Below are 19,580 nucleotides of genomic sequence, written 5' to 3' on the forward strand. Positions count from 1 at the left end.
CTCAAAGAGCGCAATTGGACATCGCAGGCCCATCAATCCCATCAGCACTATCAACCCCAACAACATCATCAGCTCCATCAAAAAGCCAGTACAATATCTTGGAACACCTTGGGAACATGCCAGCCCAAATCTCCATTTTAGACCTTCTCTACACTAGTCCTATGTACAAAGACATCCTTGATAGTGCTCTCATAGAATCAAATGTCCCTTCGGATATCAATGCAACTGATTTTCATAATCTTGTTGGACACCTTTCATCCTCATGTTCCTTATCATTCAAGCCCACTGACATACCTGTGGTCAAGCCAGATCACACCCTTCCACTTTGCATAGCCATTATGGTATCCAATTTTGCCATAAAAAGAGTAATGATAGATAATGGATCAGCCTTGAATATTTGCACCCTAAAATTCATAAAACAAGTTGGGTATACTGAGGTAGATATCATCAATGAGGTTATCACCATTAAAGCTTATGATAATCTGGAGAGAACCATAGAGGGAATAGTTTTGCTACCCATCAAGGTTGGGCCAATCATCTAGGAAACAATTTTCCATGTTGTTGATCTAAACCTACCATTTAACATCCTCCTTGGACGCCCATGGATCCATGCCATGAAGGCCGTTCCATCCACATATCATCAGTGCCTCAAATTTCTGCATCAGGGCACTGAAGTGACCATCCATGCCGATCCAGAACCCTTTTTTTATTGCAATGTAGTTGAAGCCTCATATACAAACCATTTCCATAGCATCGAAATTGGCCAATCCATCACTAGTTCATCCAACACCTGTAATGACCCAGAAACCATCCTCGCCTCCACCCTATCTACCCTAAAGATCAACAACAAAGGTTGTAGAGAGTATAGAATGTCTGATGCATTTGTAGTTGGTGCATTGCCACTTGATCCACACATATCATAGAGCCAAGGAGACTCCACCTTCTTGATACACATAGCTTGGCCCAACAACCTTTGTATCCCCGAGAATCCCTCTTCATGAGGAGCTCACTCCAGATATCAACAATTAGTTACATAAGGATGCACCTCCAAGAAATCAAGCATGCCTTGATCACTTCAGCCAGAAGTATTCCCAAGCACATAAGCTCATCACTGAAAAATGGAACTATCAAGGTGGTGGTCTATGACTAGAGGAAAGAGGCATGTAGTGTCCCATCGAAGCACACAAACAAGAAAAGAAGTTAGGTCTAGGCTTTGGCATACCCACAACTGGGGGCACCAATACAGACAGTCATGCTTTTTTGAACATCCACCGTGACCTTGTAAAAATCAAAGACATTCTGGAGGAAGTTGAAAAGAGAGCCTACGATGATATCCCAGACCAAATATCCCTGGGAGACTCTGTTCTCCAAGAACTATCCATCAATTTCATCGACCTACCACTCGCTCACCTTGAACTCATAGATTGGGACCAACCAAGCGTCATACACATTGATGAGTTCACATCAGAGGAAGCGCTTCTAAGATTCATGGGAGTCAAAACTCCTCACAAGAAAACATAGCCAGATTTTGCCTATATCTATAAGCTAGATCCCAAGGGGTATTTTGGAAAAAATCCCCAACCTAGTTCTGATACACCCAAAACTGGAACTAAGGCGAATTTGAGACTAGCTAAGGCAGTGAAGAGAGCCCCTCAGCAAGAAAATCCAGAGTCACAAGCAGAACATGAGGATTTAGCATTAGCTCCTCAAGATAATCGACCAGAGGTGTCTTTTATTCTAATTGAGGATACTAGAGAAGTCAACATCGATTCTTTAGAGATCCCCAAACTTGTTCACATTGTTGCATCCCTATCGCAAGACCAAGCTGACCTCCTCTTTGAGGTCTTAAGAGAGAACATTGGCCAATTTGCATGGTCATATCAGGACATGCTAGGACTTGATCCAAAGCTTGTATTTCATCATCTTGCAGTCAATCCAAAGATCAGGCCCGTCAGAGAAAAGCTTAGAAAAATGCACCCCAAGGTGGCATTGCTGGTCAAAGCTGAATTAGAAAGAATGTTAGCTGCTAAGGTTATTCGACCTATCGACTACTCAGAGTGGATCTCCAACATGGTCCCTATCACTAAGCCTTCTGGTGACATCAGAATCTACACTGATTTCAGAGTTCTTAACAAAGCTTGTCCAAAAGATGATTTTCCCTTACCCAACATAGATATGATTGTAGACCTTACAACTGGACATGAAATTCTATCCCTCATGGATGGATTTTCTGGGTATAATCAAATCAAGATTGCAGAAGAAGATCAGCATAAGACATCATTCACTACCCCTTGGGGAACCTTTTGCTACAACATGATGCCTTTTGGCCTAAAGAATGCTAGGGCTACCTATCAAAGAGCTATGATAGCCATTTTCCATGATCTTATCCATAGCATTTTGGAGGATTATGTGGATGATATCTTGGTTAAATCTCACACCTTCATGGATAATCTTGCTAACCTGGAGAAAGTCTTTGATAGGTTAGCCAAATATCATCTCATGCTGAATCCCAAGAAATGTGTCTTTGGGGTCACATCTGGCAAGCTTCTAGGCTTTATAGTTTCTAAACAAGGTATAGAGATTGACCCCAAGAAAGTCAAGGCTATCTTAGACATGCCTCCTCCCCAGACACTGTGATAACTTCGTACTCTTTAGGGAAAGCTTCAATTCATTCGACGCTTCATCTCCTAGCTTGTAGATAAGTGTATGCCATTTGCACATCTACTAAAGAAAGATGAGAACTTCAAGTGGGATTCTTTATGTCAACGCAGCTTTGATCAGCTCAAGCAGTATCTCACCAATCCCCCTATCTTGGTTCCACCAGTTCTTGGTCATCCCTTCATCTTGTACATATCAGCAACGCCTATTACTCTAGGGGTACTTCTAGCACAACATGATGACTACGGCAGAGAAAGAGCCATCTACTATATTAGAGGATAAAAAAGGTTTTTTAGAAAATAAATAAAGTTTTATTTATTTCAAGGGTTTGGGTTGAGGAGATATTTATTAAAACATTTTTAATAAACATGAGGATTAATATTTAATCTTAATTAAATATTTTGAGTTGGGATTAGGGGTAGGAAATGATGGGATTAGCCTTTAATCAAAATGAAAGAAGGATTAGAAGATTTTGGAAGAGGTTAGTGGTCTTAACAAAATTGGCCAAGTTTTGGGAAAAAAAAAAATTATTTATTTATTTTGGGATTTTCGGTCAATTTATTATTTAAATAATTAATAAATAAGGAAATAATGTTTAAATAAGATTTAAACATTTTTGGGAAGGATTCCTTAATTAAATACTTTTAATTAAGATAAAGGGATTTAATGGCATAAAAATAAATGAATTAATTAAATAATTAATTAATTAATAAATGATGATGTCATCAGGGACTTTTTTTAGAAAATAAAAATACTTTATTTTCTAAAAGATTTTTAGGTGTCTATAGTAATTGATTCACCCCCCTTCTTGTTACTCCATCTATAATTCTAACAATTGGTATCAGAGCTTTTGGTGCTTGTAGGAAAGATTTCAAGGATCTAAGCTAAAGATCAAGATGTCTTACAAGAGGGAAATTTCAAAGCTTAATAGGGAAAACTTTTTAGCATGGAAAACCCTCATGAGACTCCATCTAGCTTCCATTAGAAATTTAGGATTGAAATATCTTGATCAAGAATATGTAACTCCTTCTAGCACATTATCTGCTAATGACATTGCTGAGAAGAAGACTCATAACACCATGATGATAGACATTGCATTTGCCCTAAGCTATGAAGAATTTGATGATGTCAAAGACTACACAACTACCTTTGAAATGTGGAACAAGCTAAAAGATATCTATGGAAGTGATGATAATGTGAGGAGACCCAAAGCAGAAAGTTTAAGAGGACAATTTGATCAGATGAGGATAAAAACATTGCCAAACATGTTGAAAGAGTCAAAGTAGTTTTCAGTGCAATCAAGGCTTCTGGAGGAGACATCAAGGAGGAAATATTTGTAAGTAAAGTTCTTAGAACACTACTTCATATTTATGCAATTAGAGTTTCTACAATTCAAGAAAGAAGATGTGAATCAAATCATAAGATAAATTTAAGGGCCATAGTAGGAAGATTGACTACATTTGAGCTAGATAACTATGATAACTATGTTCCAACTTCTAAAAACATTTAATCAGCCTTTGAAGCCAAGCTTTCACTCAAGGAGAAAGGCAAGAAGATAAAGGATTCTCAGTCAAAAATTGAAGAAGAATTAGAATAGAGTTTAGACAGTGATCGTAAGGTGGTTAAAGCTCTACTTGCAAGGAAATATTCTAGAGGAAGAGGGAAATACAAAGGTAAGGTTCCTCTAATTTGTTTTCCATGTGAAAAAATTGGACATATTGCTGCTAGGTGCCCAAATAAGCAGAACAAGGATGAGATGAAAGGTCACAAGTGCAATGGCAAGAAAGACTTCAAATCATTCAAGGAAAAAGGCAAGACAACATGTTTTATGGCTAAGGATTCTAATGATTCTAATGAAGAAGAAGATGAAATTATTTATATTGCTGTGAAAGATGAATCTGATAATGACACTTATCTCTCATGTGAGTAAAAATGATACATGGATCATAGATAGTGGTTGCTCTCATCATATGACTGGTGATAAAACTAAGTTTGAACATTTTGAAGACTATGATGGTGGTAGTGTGAGGTTTGGTAATAATGAACCTTGTTGCATAAAAGGAAGAGGAAGAATCTCACTAACCAAAGAGCTTGTAATTGATAATGCATATTGGGTAGAAGGACTAAAATAAAATCTCCTAAGTGTGGAGCTACTCAATAATGGATTCAAAGTGGAATTCATGCATGGAAAAGCAAGACTATTGGATGACAAAGGAAAGTTGATTGGATCAGGAATATAGAAAAAAGGTAACTTGTTCTATCTTGAACTTGGTGAATGTTCATGCTTTATTGCTCAAGTTGAAGAAAGTTGGTTATGGCATAGAAGGTTGTGTCATGTGAAATTTGATAACCTTGTGAAAATAAGAAAGTTTAGGAAAGTAAGAGGCATTCCCAATATAAAGAAACCTGAGGTTGGTCTATGCAAGAATTGTCAAATTGGTAAGATGGGAAAGACTAGCTTTAAAAGTAAGAATTATCAGTCTGAAGAAGTTTTAGAAATTGTGCATACTGATTTGTGTGGACCTATTGGAATTGAAAGATATCTTGGAGATAAGTTCTTCACCCTTTTTGTTAATGATTACTCAAGAATGATGACTGTCATGTATCTAAGAGAAAAATTAAAAGCATTTGAAAAGCTCAAGTGGTATTTGGCCAAAGTAGAAAAGGAAATAGGCAAAAGACTAAAATGCTTGAGGTCAGACAAAGGTGGTGAATTCATCTCTCATGTGTTCAATAACTTTTTCATTGAAAGGGGAATCAAAAGACAAGTATCAGCCCTTGGAACTCTCGAGCAAAATGGAATAGCTGAAAGTAGGAATGGATGTATCATGGACTATTCAAGAACTTTAATGATTGAAAAGAACATTTCTATCAAATATTGGAAGGAAGCTATTAGCACTATATTTCATACCTTGAACCAAGTACAGCTAAAGAAGAACTCATTCAAAACCCCATACGAGTCATGGTATGGCTATAAGCCTAATGTAAGTTACCTAAAATTATTTGGAAGCAAATGTTACATTTTGAAAGAAGCTAGAAAAGGTAAATTTGATGTGAAGGGTGATGAAGGAATATTTTTGGGATATTCTTGCAAAAGTAAAGCATATAGATGTTTGAATTTGTCTACTCACAAAGTCATAGAAAGTGCACATTTGAAATTTGATGAGTTTTTAGAAAGAACTAAAGAAGAAAGCAAAAGGGAACTAGAAGATTATAGGAGATTTGTTTTCATTGAACCTAATACAGTGCCAGATACACCTATCAATCAAGAATCTTCTACTCCTGAGTCTTTAGTAACAAAGTTACAGGAAGTTCAAACTGAGCTACAAGAACCTAAGTTATATTCTAATGCTATCGAGCCAATGCCTACCGAGTCTAAAGGACTTGAGCAGTAGACAAAATAGCCAGAACCTAAAGTTGAAGTGCAAGAGGATGATAGTGCAATGTGTTAAAAAGGCAAGGAACCTTGTATTAGCAAAGTATGTTAGGAGACATCATGCACTAGATCAGATCATTGGAGAAAAATTTGAAGGTACTAAAAAAAGAAGCAAGTTGAAAGGTACTTTTTTACTTGCTAATTTTGAACCTAGAAGTGTCAAACATGCACTAGAAAATGAAAATTGGATTGAGGCAATGAACGAAGAGATAGAGTAGATAGAGAAAAATAAAACATGGACTCTTGTACTCAAGCCTAAAGACAAAAATGTGATTGGAACTAAGTGGGTATTCAAAAATAAGTTGAATAAAGATGGTAAGGTGTCAAGGAAAAAAGCTAGACTGGTATGCAAAGGATACTCTCAAGAAGAAGGAATAGCCTATGGAGAGACTTTTGCTCCTGTTGCAAGATTGGAAGGTGTTAGGACCCTACTTGCATATGCTACATATAAAGAATTTAAGGTTTATCAGATGGATGTCAAGTCAACATTTCTCAATGGTGTACTAAAAGAACAAGTCTACATTGAGTAGCATAAAGGTTTTGTTGATCCAAACAAGAAGGACATGGTCTGCAAATTACACAAAGCATTGTATGGTTTGAAACAAGCCCCTAAAGCATGGTATGAAAGATTGCATAACTATCTTATTCAAATTAGTTTTTAGAGAACTAATGATAATAGTAGCTTGTATATCAAGGAAGGACCAATTGTTTTGGCATAAATATTTTTGGATGATACTTTATTCATAGGAAATGATGATCTTTGCAAAAAAAATTCATAGCAAATGAACAAAGAATTTGAAATATCAATGTTTAGAGAGATCAAATTCTTTGTTGGTCTTCAAATTCAATAGGGTAAGAATGGCATCTACATCACTCAATCTAAATACATTAAGGACATATTGAAAAAGTTTGGTATGGAAGATTGTAAACTAGTTGAAACTCCTATGTACACTAGTCTAAAGCTTACGAAGGATGATGAATCAAAGAAGGTAGATCAAATATTGTATAGATCTATAATTGGAAAGTTGTAGTATGTGGTTCATACAAGGCCAGATATTGCTCTTGCAGTTGGTATTGTAGCAATGTTTTTAGCAAAACCAAGAGAAAATCACATGATGGCAATCAAAAGGATCATGAGATATTTGAAAGGAATTGAAGATTATGGATTATGGTACAAATTTGGAGGTAATTTGGATTTGAAAGTATTTACTGATGTAGATTGGGTAGGAAACATTGATGACAGAAAAAGTACAAGTGGAGGAGCTTTCTTTCTTAGAAAGAGGTTGGTTTCTTGGACAAGTAAAAAGTAGAATTGCACATCCTAATCTATAGAAAAAGTAGAGTATGTTGTAGTATCAATTAACTATTCTAATATTGTTTGGTTCAAGCAATTATTGGAAGGCATGAAGGTGGAATCAAAGAACCTATTGTTATATTTTGTGACAATACAAGTGCAATTAACATATTTAAAAATCTAGTGATGCACTCAAAAAATAAGTACATTGCCATAAAGTATCACTTTGTAAGAGAATTGGTGCAGGATAAGGAGATCAGATTGGAATATGTCCATACAAAGCAACAAATTACTAATTTATTCACCAAGCCTTTACCTAAGGATGCATTCTTGTATCTAAGAGGTAAGTTAGGGGTCATTACCCTATTTGAAGCTCACTAAAATAAAGTTTTAGTGATGCGTCAATAGGTAACAAGTTGAATATCTATTAGTTGATGTAGCGTAGTCATGAGAACATTACATATGAATCAGTACTTAAGGTACATTGCTACTCATTTGGTTTGTGTTGTCTCTAGCATGTGTTGTGAAAGAAGAAGAGTATACTGTCATATCTTTTTGAAATTCAAATTTGTTTGTGGAGAGTTTTTTGTTTATGTAATTCCTTCAAAGAGGGAGATTACTATTTGTGGAATATATTCTAAGAGGGAGAAATGTTCAAAAAAAGTCTTATTTTTAAATTTCATTCTGCTATGACATGCTATGTTTCCATCAATGCCAAAGAGGGAGATTGTTGGATATAATTGTTTAATTGTGTGTTGTCTTTGATGTTACACAAATGTCATATTAGTTATTAGATAGAGTCTACCAAATTCAAAAGGTTAGCAAAGTAAATTATAGATTCTACCAAGCATTCCTAGAAGTTACACTATGAAGATAGTTTCTATTAAGCTCACCCGAGCATCAAAGGATTCTATGAAAAAAGTTAGTGTTAACCAAGCTCCCAAGGTTAACAAAGGAAAGTTAGTTTCTAGTGAGCTCACAAGGTCAAGGAAGGAAAATTAGTTCTTACTGAGTTCACTCAATCTCCAAAGGATTTTTGTAGAGTTTGCAGTGTTTACCAAGCTTCACTTGGTTAACACTGGAAATCATTTTTGGAGTAGTGTTTACCGAGCAGGGTTAGCCAATGAAAGATTTCACTATTTTGGGAAATAAAGTTTAATTGTTTCATGTAATGATTATAGCTGACTAATGTATTATTTATTGGTAAATATAACTTGTAAATGAGTTGACTTGACAATTTTTAATGTATAGATAAAAGGTCAAGTTGTGAATTCTAAAGTATGAATTGATGTATGAATGAGTGATTATGCAAGTGATTTGATTGTATGAAGAAGAAGGTGTGAGAAAATTTTGAAGAAGGATCAGATATCCTTGAGGAGCAATGAAGGTGTATTTGATTAGTAAGGATCTAGTGAAGTAGAACAAAGATCTGTATCAACAAAAGTTCAGTTGCATCTCATTCTAGTCAATTCATTGTTACTTTTTCATCATTGTAGTAGTGATTTGTAAATCTCTTAACAAAGTTGGTTTAATAGTCATTTTTTAAATCCTCTAATAAGGTGGATAGTTCTACTAAATTGTTCTAAAGTCCTCTAGCAAGGCCACTCCTAGTAGGGTGATTAAATCCTCTAATAAGGTCACACCTAACAGTGTATTTTGTAACCTTTAATAGGGTTGGCTCCTAATAAGGGTCACTTCAGAAGAGTGAAAATTGATAGCTAGTTACTTGGTGGTTTTTCTCATATTGGGTTACCACATTAAATTTGGTGTCTCTTGTGTTCATGTTATTTCCTTTTGCATGCATGTTAATAATTGTGAATGCTTAAAGATTACTAACAAGTTAATCTATCGACCTACAACATTTTTATGTGTGGTTACCGAGTGACAACAGTAACTAGTTATTTAAGATATCTAAGGGATCTATGGATTTGTTTTTGTGGTAACTGATTCACCCCCCTTGAGTTACTCTGTCTATAATTCCAACATTAAGTGCTCCTATGCTTAGTGGTGAGTGTCCTTTTTGGAGTGTATAATTTTGTAATTTTGTTAGTAAACTGTCATCCTCTTTGATTCTAAGGGTGAGTCTACATGGATTTTAGGATGATCATGTGTGACATGATAGTATTCATGGGAATTTTTGATGGTTATTACCCATGATTCCAACTCTCATTTGAAATGCATAGTGTGTTGACCTAGTTTTGTGGTCACATGGTAGGTGCATGTGTGTTGGGCACCTATTGATTAGGTAGAGTGGATTTTTCCTTACCTTCTATTATTGACTTTATGGCTAGATGGGTTTTCCTAACATATAAAATGTTTCTTGTTGGAGGACCTTGTATTGGTGTGACACCTATTCTCTTTTGGTTAACCCATTTGAGGGTTAAAGAGATGGTTTGAGAATGTTGGATTGATTTGGTTGGACTTGCAAAGGAGTCAGTGTATCATCCCTTTGCTTAGTTTTGATGTTGCTCTTAGTGTGTTTTAGTTTCTGTTCTTAAATTGCAAGCTTTTAGAAGTAAGCCTAGTCTTTGGGGGGGATGATGTAATGCCTCTCCCATTTGACTTTTGTACATCATCCTGATGGATGCAACTTTTTTGATCTCTCCTTGAGAAGGGATCATGATTGTGACCATGAGTGGTCTACACCATTGAGGTGATTGGATTTATATTTTTGTATCTATTGCTTTGATTATGCTTTGACTAATTTATGAGATTATGATGTGATTTATGGTTCACTAAGGTTTGTGTCAGTGGTTACCAAGATCGATGTAGTATCATGAGGTTGTTCCATGATTACCTTGAGATGTGTCTAGAGATTGCACTATGTGCTATTACCATGCTACATTCGACTAGGTTCCTTAGCAGTGGTTAGTCATGTTTATGACTATGTTCACTTATCTATTTTAAATTCCCTTTTGTGTTGTTTAACAATCATTATGAAATGCTTAAATACTTAGAAATGGATTGTCCATGTTGGATTTATTTGTTATGTGTTGCAGATATTTACCTTGATTTAGGTATCATAGATGTTAGACTACTATGTTGTTTAGTTAATCATATTGCATGATGATGCCATTTTGAGATGACAGTGTGTTTTATGATGATATCTAGTTATCCAATATTTGGGCATATCTCTAATTATGTTATGTGATTGGTTTAATGCTATGGTTATTTACTTCATTGCTACGTTGCTATGCTTTATGCAAACGTGAGTGATGTAAATAAATTATTTTGATATAATTAAATAACTGGTTAAATTAGGTGATTTAATGCATTTATTGCTTTGGCTATGTTATTATATGCAATTGCACTTGATTGTGTTGTTTAGTGTGTAGGATTTATATCCTTGGTAGTGGCACATGGAGGTAGTGATTTAGTCATTCATATTTTACCAACATTGTCCTTGTATGGTCAATGTCTCCTTATTTTAATTGTTTAATTAATCCTTTTGGTGATTGTTAAATCTGAACTCATTTGCATTATGTGATTAGACCAGTGAGCATGTCTGTGCATTTAAAGGTTTGCATTGTCGCGAAAGTTGTTAAGGAGATTTTTCTATTACTAGGTTTTTAGAATTTTAATTGATTTATTTTAATTTTTGGTAGCTTTTCCATAGATGAATTCTTATTACTAGAAATAGCCTATTTTTGTTTGGGTCAATTTAGGGGTTAACTAGGTTGTCTGGTTATTTGCCCTAATCAATTATTCACTCAAAAAGTGAATAAGTATCCAATAAGGAATTTAATTCCTCACTTCTCACTTTTAAATTAGAAAGTTCAAGAGTAAAACCCAAAATCCTATTCATGAGGATTTACTATTTTTTTTTATTGTGGGACCTATAGGCAAGGGATTGTCGTAAGGTTGAGCTCGTTGGATCTAGCTTTAGGAAACCTTGGATCGCCACAATTTTTAGCTACTTCGTGGGCTATTTATTTTATGGTTCAGATTTCAATTTTTACCTTTTGGCTGTGAGGTAGGGCTTTCCCATTTTATCCTTTCAGCTCCTTTTCTACTTATGTTTTTGGTAGCCATTTGTTTGGAGGTTGAGAACTAGTGTTCCCCTCTATTTTTGTATGCTAGTTCTACCTAAGTAGGTGAGTACGAACATTTCCCTATTTTTGAGATGAGGATTTGGGGTTTTGCACTATTATGCTAGCTATTTTTACATATGATGTTCGATCTTGATTATTTTTAGGGTTTTTGTACCTAATGATCAAATGGGTTTTAATTTTGAAGTTTTCCTAAATTTTGGGGGTTTTTTTTCTCATTTTGCATACTACCCTATTTTCTTGAGTTTTCTTGGCACAATGTGGGTTGTTGACCTAGATGATCCATTTGGATATCAGTCAAACCAAAATTGCACTTTTATATTGCATTGGGATGCATGTTACACTCATACTCCTGACTTTGTGTTTGGTTGAGTGATTTTATATTTGGTGTCATGGTTTCTTTTCGACCTTTGCTTTTATTTCATGGACACTAGGATTTGTGTAGAATCCATGCTCCCGAATTGAGTCCAGTTGAGTGTGTTCATGATGTTTGGCCTTGTTGCATCATTGGGATTTGTCTAGAATCCATACTCTCAAATTGAGGCTAGTTGAGTGATTTAATGATGTATGGTTTTATTGGCTTTGGGATTCATGTAGAATCCATCCTCCAGAGTTGCTTTCAATTGGGTGTTATATTTTTGCATTGTGTTCTCATTCAATCCTTGTGTTATGATCTTTTTGATGGTGGTGTGCCACATATGAGTATGTGCACATACATTTGTCGAAGGAATTATGGGTCTCAATCTTCTGTGGTACTTCTAGAAGTTATGATCATTGGGTTTGGCTTGGGAATATACATGCCCATGGGCACTTGTCGTATGATGAGCATAGGTAGGGTAGGGTAGCATATGGAGGGGGCTTCTATCTCTCATCTCAGCAATCATGGCACCAAAGGTTGGTAGAGGAATTTTTAAGTAATAACTAAATAAAATGTGTGAGTATTAATAAAACTTAAGATAATGAAAAGTTCTGCATTCGTGTGATGGTTCCAAGGGATTCCCTTGAGAGTGTTGCCACACATGATCTGCACTTGGGCTTTTGGATGCCTAGCAACTCTCCATGATGTTGTATGCATGAATATGCAGCCTCTGTTTAATACACACACTTCAACATGGTCCTTATTTGCGGATTCATCCTAGAATGAACATGAGATTGTTCACCCAAGAATAGTTTGACAAGGCGACCTATTGCCTTCTATCTAAAGGGATTTTTCTTATTAGATATCCTCAAATTCTAGGTGTAAGCAACTAGACCCTCTAAGAATGAAGGATTTAAATGCACTTAAGTCTATACAAGTATGCAAGTAATCTAAATGATATATGCAATTAATCTAAGAACATATAAAATAAACTAGATTATATGCGTGCATATTAAATCTAAATGATATTTAATCTAAGGAATGAAAGCTTACGAAATAATGAATTCAAAGTGAGAGCACAATTCAACAGAGATTCAATAGCAATTCAATTTAACTTCTGTAACGAGGAGTTAGGAGTCTCTTAAATAGAATTCTAGGAATCCATCAACAAGTGAGATCAACTTGGATCGATGGTCAGGACTAAAACAAAGACTTAGTTAAGATGGAAACTTCCTTGTACAAGTGAAGTGAACTATTCTGATTTGAGTGTGATGAGCAGTCAACTGAACTTGCCATGAGTGAGAGAGTAAGTTAACTAGATTGATTCCAATTCGAGAGAGAGTTCACTTCTGAGTTTCTATTTAGAACTAAAGAGGAGATTTAGGAAGAATATTTAATTTAATAAAATGAGATATGCTCTCATAAATACCTTTTCTATTTAATTAAATAACTTCATTTAATTAATTAAAATAAGCATATTTATTAAATTAAATAAATTTAACCCCGTAGTACATTAGCATTAGGAGATAATTTAATTTAATAAAGTATAAATACTTTTGATTAAATTAAATTTAAATCAAATAGGTTTAATGTGGCTAATATGAGTGAGTACTATAGGGATTAAATAGGAAATATGATGAATGTAGATTAGGGTTTTCTGCATTTGACAATTAAGTCAAGTAGCGAGTAGCAGAATAAGAATTGCCTATTAGAATAGGTCTTATGATTGATTAGAATAGACCAAAATTGGTATAATGGCAATGAGTCAATTTTGGAATATTACATTTTTCCCCTCTTTAAATGAATGTGCAAGCAACACATTCAATTCAAAGAAAATCAAAAAGCATGATGCGAGGATCGAGAAATGAGATTGGTTTTGAAATTGATGATACTTAGACCAATTGATAAGCTTTTAAGGACCATCTCTAGAATAGAGCTTAATCCCAAAGAATCCAAGAAAGATACCTAGATACCGTAAATTGATAAGCATTTTAAAGGTTTCCTTCAGAATGAAGTTTAACCTTTAAGGATCTAGATAGAACATCTAGATACCCAAAATTGATAACATTTAAAAGATCATCTCTAGAACAGAGTTTAATTTTTAAGGATCCAAACAAAACGTCTAGATACCTGAGAGTGATAAGCATTTAAAAGACTATCTCCAGAACAAAGCTTAATCTTTAAGGATCCAGATAGAACACCTAGATACCTGAATTGAAAGCATTTAAAAGATTATTTCCAAAATGGAGCCTAACCTTTAAGGATCCAAATAGAACACCTAGATACCTAAATTGACAAGCATTTAAAAGATTATCTCCAGAATGGAGCCTAACCTTTAAGGATCCAGATAGAACACCTAGATACCTAAATTGACAAGCATTTAAAATATTATCTTTAGAATGGAGCTTAATCTTTAAGGATCTAGATAGAACACCTAGATACCTAAATTGATAAGCATTTAAAAGATTATCTCTAAAATGAAGCTTAATCTTTAAGGATCTAGATAGAACACCTAGATACCTAAAATTGATAAAGGATGGTAAGATCAAATTATAAGTCATAGAATCATCCTTAAAATGAGGCTTGATCCTCAAGAGTCAAGGTTTAGACTGTCCCAATACCTGTCCATCAAACTCTGAGAAGAGTTGTTATAAGATTGATCAGTTGATCAAAAGATAAGATAGATAGCAAAGATGCTAGATAGAATGGAGCAAGATGTCCTAAGTGATGAGATGCCCCAAGTAATGAGGACATGAGATAGGAATGAGATGCCTGGAGCAATAAGGATATAATGATGTAATCATCCTATCCCCTCAGGAGTGAAATCAAAAGATGACACACCAGAAATATGATGTAAGGAGAAAAATGAAAGATATAGAAGAAATCCAAGGTTTAGCAGAATATAGAAGAGATCAGAATGATCAGAAGAAAATTTAGAGTCGATTTGCAGTGATTTGAAGGTCCAAAAGACCAAGTTTGACTAAAATTTGACCAGAATTGGCCATGGTTGACTTGATTTGACTATTTTCAAAATGAATTTTGAAAACATGAAGAATGTAGAGTTGAAAGGATTCCAAGAATCGCAAAGTATCAAAAAAATTAGGACTGCACAAGCATTTCATCATTTCGGTCTCAAAAATTTAAAATGCATTTTTTATGGCACTTAGGTGTGTTAGATTTTGAATTTGAAATGCATTTTTATGACACTTAGGTGTATTAGATTTTGAATTTGATCTTGAAAATGGATTCAAAATGATCAAATTAGCTAGGGGTGATTTTTGCGCAAATCAAAGCACTTTAGAAAATTAGGTCAATAGCTATATAAGGGCCCAAGGGGTCATTTTCAAATCATTTGTGCATTTTGTCTTTTGTGAATAGTAGCTCTAAGAAGAAGATGGTAGTGAACATGTGAGATCATCATTTTGAGCACTCCTGATGATACAGCTAGCCAGAAAACTATGGACTCCTGGTGAGTCATTAATATCCCAGCTTTGTATTTTCATTTTCATGAATTTTGATGTCATTTATTGCATTTTTTAGCATGTTTTAGGAAGGTCAAATCGGTCTTCACACAAGACTATCCTTTCTCACGAGAAGACAATCTCTTCTCACGCGAAGAAATAAGATCCCCTATTTCTTCACATGTGTCACTGGGTTTTCTCACGCGGGAGATACCCATGTCTCATGCAAAGAATGAGAAATCTCGCTCGATCTTTGCACAAAAGACTGTTGTTCTTCAAACAATGAAGAGATTTCTCGTGCAAAGAAATGAAACTTTGCATGAGATCTTGACATCTTTGCACGAGATCTTGAGATCTTCATAAGAAAATCCACGATAGCGGAGTTAAAATGTTCATTTTCATGCATGAAATTTTCATTTTTGTCTACATTGTTCTACCATTTCAACCTACTACTGATCATTTTCTTGGCATTGTTGTGTGTGTGTGTGTGTGTGTGTGTAGGAGGTCTTTGACAACATATCATTCAAATCACATTATCCATCGTATGGAGATTTGTTTCAGAGCCTTGATGATCTTGATAGGGCACATATCGCTTGATTGGGCTTATCTTCTCTATGCCATATCACAATAGTGTTGGTGAATCATGGTCTACTCATAGCCTTGGTGGAGCATTTCCATTCAAAGATGAACACCTTTCACCTACTAGTGGGGGAGATGACTATCACCCCAGAGGACATATGGAGGATACTAAGGATCCCATTCCATGGAGCCTATGTGATATATGATGTGGTGCCCCGAGTAGGTACAGAGGCACTATCTATTATGTTCGAGAGAAAGCTACAGAGGGGTCAAGCTGTCAGTTGGGATGAGCTTGTGCATACCTATGGGTGGACACATAGACTGGCATCAGTGCTGGTGATATTTTTGAACTACTTTTTAGTGCCAAATAGGGGGTAGCATGGCTTAGAGTGTGGTTGGGGGGTCATGCTTCATTGGATGGTAGAGGCCCCTGAGATATTTGGGTGGGGTCAGTGCATGCTAGCCCATATGTTCTATGAGATGCATGAGATAGTCTTCCATGAAAAGAAGACTATGGCAGTAGGAGTCTATGTCTTACAAATTTGGGCATGGGAGCATCTTCTCGTATGTAGGCCCATTCATGAGGAGGCCCAAAAGTCCATGGAGCCATATATTTGTAGGTATCAGGGGCACATTACCCAAGTCTTCCTGGGTAAGATAGAGCACTGGTGGACTTGTCTCGATGACCTGGTCTCCATCATATGGTAGCCCTGGCAAGAGATGGAGGATTGGGATGATGCCCTGAGGGAGTTAGATTGGATCTTTTGTTCACAACCACTGTTAGGCTAGACATCATAGATCATAGAGCTGTTCATGATTTCATGTGTGTGGTGACAATATGGCCGACCACAAGACATCTCATAGGAGTAATACAACTATGCCAAACTGGTGAAGGATGTAGAGCAAGGGTGGCCCCCATGACTAGACCTAGGCCAATCCATGATAGATGTGCACAACTTGGTTACGACATAGTGGGACTATCTCCTCAACATTGTAGACATAGGGATGATGCCTGCATACCAAGCATATTTGATTAGTCATCCATTCCTATAATTCACAGACCCAGTGGGGAGAGTAGGGCAGGGTCAGAGACAGGCACCTCCATAGCAAGAGGTACCTCAGCAGTAGGAGCAACCATAGTCAGAGGTTTGACACTGGGTATAGTAGGTATAGATTCCCCTACATCAAATGGGGTCAAACATAGGTGTAGGTGGTAGTGACACATCATAGGGTCAACAATAGAGGTCGAGGACAGAGGAGCAGGCACCACCATAGGAGATACCACTGTAGTAGCTAGCACCACCACAGCAGTAGGCACCACCATAATAGTAGGCAATCAACCTATTGCTAGGACATAGGACATAGTGCAATGCTATTGAGAACAAATTTTTGAGGCCTCTCAGTAGTTGGGAGAGTTGTAGATATAGGTAACTATCCATGACACACAGCTAGTGGAGCAGTAATGGGAGATTGATCGATGGAGAGAGTGCACAGAGACTATTGAGCAGAGAGCAGAGACACTATAGGATGAGGACCACTTATAGTTAGCCTGAGTAGTGTATTATTTTGCTACATATTTGATAGTGGTGCCTAATGAGGTTCTACAGGTATAGTAGTTTTCTCAGTATGCACGAGAGTCAAAAGGTGCACAACCTCATGCGAGACCTGACATGCCACCACCTCCTCCTCCACCTACTGCTCCTACTCTTGCTCCTCCTAGAGATGAGAGTATAGGATAGAGTTAGATGTTGATTGCATGGCTCTTGATTTTGATCTCTGGCTATGTATCGATTGGTGTGTCAACACCATTTTGTATCATTTTGATCGATAACACTCGAGTAGTGCCCATTTTTGTACTAACCCATTTTTTTGATAGATATATATACGAGATTTTGAGCCAAGTATCGTTATGTACATGTCATTATCTGTGTCTGCTTCACCTTGATGTACATGAGATCTTAATATGATGGTTATTCGATGTATGTTTTACTTTGTTATGATGTGATTATGAGCATGTAGAGTATATATTATGAGTATATGGATGCAATGCATATGAAAATGGACTGACATCTCATGTAGTGTTGTGTGATTTGTACGACAGTAATAGGTATTCCATCAAGGAGCAAAAACCAATGAACCAAACACTTGTGCAGTTGTGGAGGATCCAGATATATTTGAAGAAACCCCCAATCCCTCATCATGAAGAATAGATACAAAATCACAACTAAATCGCATACTTATGCAAGTGAATTATGTAATGCAAGACTATATTAAATGCAACCCTAGGTTTGGTTACCAAGCTTCGATAATTTATCATCACTAGATATAGAGAAAAGCTCGTATGTTATACAATTCCCACTGACATTGCAATCATGGGAATATGAATGGACCATATGTTATAGGTTTGTCAGGATTAAATGTAAGCATTCAAGGCACAAGAAGCTAGAATGATCAAAATATTTGTCCCTTTTAATATAGCAAGTTAACATGAGCATCAAAGCATAAATGCTAGGATGACCAGAATGTTGCTTGCATGACAGACACACCAAACACATGAGAGATCCATCTTATGCTAAGTATTTAGTATTTATTCTATCTACAACAACCCTTATGTCTGTAACCTGAGACAGAAGTGTGCTAGATATACTCACAGTGACCCTTACATTCACTTAGCAAGATGAGTATTAGTATTTACTGTAGCATGAGGAGTTCACTCCAACAAACAAAGAGAAGAACCAACATTATTTATGTATTCATATAAAAAGAGTTGAGGTACACACGACCATCCAATATGAGATGGAAGCTCTTATAGTGGACACCCTTTTTATAGGAATATATCAACTTATTGGAACTAAACCATAGATAGAAAGCAAAGAAAAGATCATGCCCCCAATCATTACTTCTCTAGTCAAAGATGAAATCATCAAGTTGCTCGAGGAGATATGATAAAGAAAAACAAAGAAAACAAAGAAAATGCTCAGCATATCCAAACAAGTATATCATTTTTGAGTTCAATTTTTTTTGGATTGATGTCAAGTGTCAGTGTTTAGAACATGTTTGAAAGAAATATCTTCAATAGAGTGACAAAAATAGGTAGACACAATCAGAATGACTGGTGACTGAGGTCAAAGGGGAAGCTTCATGATAAAGAACCTAAGAAGGACTGAGCAATAATAGATAGACATAGCCAGGATGATTGGTGAGTGACACAAGAGAGATCTTCCATAAAGGAATCTAGAGATGTGACCCAAACAATAGTAGGCAAACACAGCTGAAATAACTGGTGATTGTTGCAAAAGAGATTCTATGAGGAGAATCTTGAAAACAAGGAACACTGGCGACAATAGGTAGACACAGTGAGGACCACTGGTGACTGTTGCAAAGGAGATTCTATGAGGAGAATCTCAAAAAAAATAGTGACACTAGTGACAGTAGGCAAACGCAGTGAGGACCATTGCTGACTATCACAAAGGAGATTCCATGAGAAGAATCTCAAAAAGAGTGATATTAAAGGGGAATGCCCTTGAGCTGTGACAAGACTCAATCCATGGATATATGAGTGAAAGTGGGAAACCAAAGCAAGAAAGAAGAAGTGTGAAAGTGACTGTACAGAATAGCCAAAAGATGCACTGCAAGATGGAGTGTTGGGAACAAGAGGCACCTGTTTACCAGGTTTTCATCTTCTTGGTAGGATTTTTCTTTTTTTGTTACCATGATGCTTGTTTCCAAGTTTTCATCAATGGCA

This window comes from Cupressus sempervirens, chromosome 3 (genome assembly GCF_028749045.1).
Source record: "Cupressus sempervirens isolate cs-2001-9-10 chromosome 3, ASM2874904v1, whole genome shotgun sequence".
Taxonomy (NCBI): Eukaryota; Viridiplantae; Streptophyta; class Pinopsida; order Cupressales; family Cupressaceae; genus Cupressus; species Cupressus sempervirens.